Raw genomic sequence first — 4,405 nt, 5'->3', positions numbered from 1 at the left:
GAGGAGGTATATGGATGCAGTTAGAGAGGACATGGAAGTAGTTGGGGTGAGGACAGAGGACGCAGTGGACAGAGTGAGATGGAGGAGGATGACTCGCTGTGGCGACCCCTGAAAAGGGAAAAGCCGAAAGAAGAAGAAGAAGAAGAAGAAGAAGAAGAAGATGTTGTACTAAAGATGTTTGATTAGATATAAAGTCCGGGCTAACAGTGTACTGATCCGAGCTGCAAATCGAAATACGACGAATCAGAATGAAAATCATACAGAACAAGAAACAAAATGAATACGGTCTCGCTCAATTTTACAAGCTCTTGCTTTGCCACCACACAAATCAAGGAAAAGCGCGAACGCGGTCCCTCATTATCAGAAATTAGCGTTCTATTTCACGTTTGTATCAACAAGCTTTTTATGTAAACGCTGCCTATCCAAAAATAGCTCTGAACGACCACTTTTTTCCCCACGCGATAACACCACGAATCCGTCCAATTGATCGGAGCTGCACGCAAAAGAACAACGAATCAGAACAAAAATCTCTATCTTTGCCACCACAGAAATCAGGGAAGAGCGCGAACGCAGTCCCCCACTATCAGAAATTATGCAGTCGAGATTCCCACATTTGGGGAATTCGCAGCGGTCAGCACAACCGGAGTGCAATGGCTGAGCCTCGCCCTGGGTGAACCACCTTCTTGATCATGGTCTCGCCCCTGCCAGGTAAGTATGAGGTCCAGAGACACCGAATCACACACCGTTCAAACTCACGGTGAGCTCCACTCGTCTACTCATCACACCAGCACAAACCTCACCGAACACAAACGCCGCTATTCTGCAACATCAAAACGACCACGCCGACATTTGCCTGAAAATAAGAAAAAAAAAACCACTTGGTTCAACCAAAACAGAAGAAAAAAATGATCATTTCAAATTGATCTTCAAAAAAGGAAAAAAAAAACACTGTAAAAATCCACCTGACAAGCATGCCCTTTACAGGTTTGGCATAGCTCAGTCATGAAACGGTCAAATTAGCCTAAGAAATAGTGCAAACGGCTAATTATGTGCCCAGTGCTAAAGCTGATCTAAAACACCGGTCTCTCTAACGTTTGTATCAACAAGCTTTTTATGTAAAGCTGCCTATCCAAAAATAGCTCTGGACCACCACTTTTTTACCCCTCGCAAAAAAACCACGAATCCGTCCTATCGTTCGGAGCTGCACGCAAAAGAACAACGAATCAGAATGAAAATCATTCAGAATCAACAAGCTTTTTATGTAAACGCTGCCTATCCAAAAATAGCTCTGGACGACCACTTTTGTCCCAACGCAAAAACGCCACAAATCCGTTCTACTGATCCGAGCTGCACATCGAATAACGACGAATCAGAATGAAAATCATACAGAACAAGAAACAAAATGAATACGGTCTCGCTCAAGTTTAAGGGAAAGCGCGAACGCGGTCCCTCATTATCAGAAATTAGCGTTCTATTTTACGTAAAATAGCTCTGAACGACCACTTTTGTCCCCACGCAATAACACCACGAATCCGTCCAACTGATCGCAGCTGCACGCAAAAGAACAACGAATCAGAATGAAAATCACACAGAACAAGAAACTAAATGAATACGGTCGGCTTAAATCGGTAACACTTTACAATACGTGTACATAACTAAGCATATACTAACACTTAACTACCAGTGTATTAACAATGAGTTAATACATCAACTAATAATTAGTGCATCATGAATTAATTATGTATTAATGATATGTATACATTAACAAATTAATGAGTGACATATGAATAGCCATTAATAAAGCCATCTGTTAACTATTAACATATTATTAACTAATGCTGTTAACTAATTAATTACTTACTGTATTAATTAATATACTTTCAGTAATGCACAATAAATTATATACGCAGAGACTATTTAAATCACACACTGTTTATATATCATCTTTATATTTACATGTATATAGGTCAAATTATATACCTGTAGTTATCAGGTCTATAACAACAGTTGTAGTTATTGTTATTGAATCAGTATTGAATCAGTATTCCACAGTTTTCTTGTCCTTTATTTTTCACACACAACACTGAATAAACACACCTGTGGCCTATCCTGGTAGTGACATGTTAATATATATACAGTGGGGTCAAAAAGTATTTAGTCAGCCACTGATTGTGCAAGTTCTCCTACTTAGAAAGATGAGAGAGGTCTGTAATTTTCATCATAGGTAACACTTCAACTATGAGAGATAAAATGAGAAAAAAAAATCCAGGAAATCACATTGCAGGATTTTTAAAGAATTTATTTGTAAATTATGGTGGAAAATAAGTATTTGGTCAATAACAAAAGTTCAACTCAATGTTTTGTAACATAACCTTTGTTGGCAATGACAGAGGTCAAACGTTTCCTGTAAGTCTTCACCAGGTTTGCACACACTGTAGCTGGTATTTTGGCCCATTCCTCCATGCAGATCTCCTCTAGAGCAGTGATGTTTTGGGGCTGTCGCTGGGCAACACGGACTCCACAAATTTTCTATGGGGTTGAGGTCTGGAGACTGGCTAGGCCACTCCAGGACCTTGAAATGCTTTTTACGGAGCCACTCCTTCGTTGCCCGAGCGGTGTGTTTGGGATCATTGTCATGCTGGAAGACCCAGCCACGTTCCATCTTCAATGCTCTCACTGATGGAAGGAGGTTTTGGCTTAAAATCTCACGATACATGGCCCCGTTCATTCTTCCGTTAACACGGATCAGTCGTCCTGTCCCCTTTGCAGAAAAACAGCCCCAAAGCATGATGTTTCCACCCCCATGCTTCACAGTAGGTATGGTGTTCTTCAGCATTCTTCTTCCTCCAAACACGACGAGTTGAGTTTTTACCAAAAAGTTCCATTTTGGTTTCATCTGACCACATGATATTCTCCCATTCCTCTTCTGGATCATCCATATGCTCTCTGGCAAACTTCAGACGGGCCTGGACATGTACTGGCTTAAGCAGAGGGACACGCCTGGCACTGCAGGATTTGAGTCCCTCTCTGCGTAGTGTGTTACTGATGGTAGCCTTTGTTACTTTGGTCCCAGCTCTCTGCAGGTCATTCATCAGGTCCCTCCATGTCGTTCTGGGATTTTTGCTCACCGTTCTCATGATCATTTTGACCCCACGGGATGAGATCTTGACCCCAAGGGAGATTATCAATGGTCTTGTATGTCTTCCATTTTCTTACAATTGCTCCCACAGTTGATTTATTCACACCAACCTGCTTGCCTATTGTAGATTCACTCTTCCCAGCCTGGTGCAGGTCTACAATTTTCTTCCTGGTGTCCTTCGACAGCTCTTTGGTCTTGGCCATGGTTGAGTTTGGAGTCTGACTGTTTGAGGCTGTGGACAGGCTGTGTCTTTTATACAGATAACGAGGTCAAACAGGTGCCATTAATACAGGTAACGAGTGGAGGACAGAAGAGCTTCTTAAAGAAGAAGTTACAGGTCTGTGAGAGCCAGAAATCTTGCTTGTTTGTGGGTGACCAAATACTTATTTTCCACCATAATTTACAAATAAATTCTTTAAAAATCCTACAATCAGTGGCTGACTAAATACTTTTTGACCCCACTGTATATATAAAGATGATATATAAACAGTGTGTGATTTAAATAGTCTCTGCATATACATTTATTGTGCATTACTGAAAGAATGTTAATTAATACAGTAAGTAATTAATTAGTTAACAGCATTAAATAATAATATGTTAATAGTTAACAGATGGCTTTATTAATGGCTATTCATGTCACTCATTAATTTGTTAATGTATACATATCATTAATTCATCATTAATTCATGATGCACTAATTATTAGTTGATGTATTAACTCATTGTTAATACACTGGTAGTTAAGTGTTAGTATATGCTTAGTTATGTACACGTATTGTAAAGTGTTACCAAAAAACCTTAAAAATAGGACTAACAGTGTGTGTGTGTGTGTGTGTGTGTGTGTGTGTGTGTGTGTGTGTGTCTTTAAGAGAGGTGTATAGTGGGAGATGCTCTGTTCACAGTATCGATATAAGTGAGTCGATTCACATGAAGCGAATCGTAAGTTTCTTTTCTCAGACGTCTCTCAGTGTTTACAGTTATTAATGAATGTTGTGCTTTTAAATAAACACCAGCTACTGTTCTTGTTTAGTTTTGTTCAGGTGTGTTTAGTGTAGCATTTAGCTTAAAGTTTAGGTTTAGTTTAGGTTAATGTTTCATGTGTTTAGATTAGCGTTAGCATTCAGCATTTAGATTAGCATTTAGCATAGGTCTTGTTTTAGTGTGTCTTATCTGGTTTAATCCTGTCTTGTGTGTTTTGTTATTATTAAACTCTTCGTTGAAACATCACCGCGTGTGTGTCCCCCTCTTGTCTCGTCTAGCCCAAAAT

General features: G+C 39.7%; 1 non-coding gene across 1 annotated transcript; it reads right to left on the bottom strand.

The window, feature by feature from the left end:
* Window positions 1-552: 552 nt before the first annotated feature.
* Window positions 553-716, bottom strand: LOC134313149 (U1 spliceosomal RNA). The gene has a single exon (XR_010012045.1). It is a non-coding gene; the product is annotated as a U1 spliceosomal RNA (small nuclear RNA).
* Between the last annotated feature and the right edge of the window lie 3,689 nt (window positions 717-4,405).

This window comes from Trichomycterus rosablanca, chromosome 4, assembly GCF_030014385.1.
Source record: "Trichomycterus rosablanca isolate fTriRos1 chromosome 4, fTriRos1.hap1, whole genome shotgun sequence".
Taxonomy (NCBI): Eukaryota; Metazoa; Chordata; class Actinopteri; order Siluriformes; family Trichomycteridae; genus Trichomycterus; species Trichomycterus rosablanca.
This window is presented reverse-complemented; position numbering and strand designations above follow the sequence as displayed.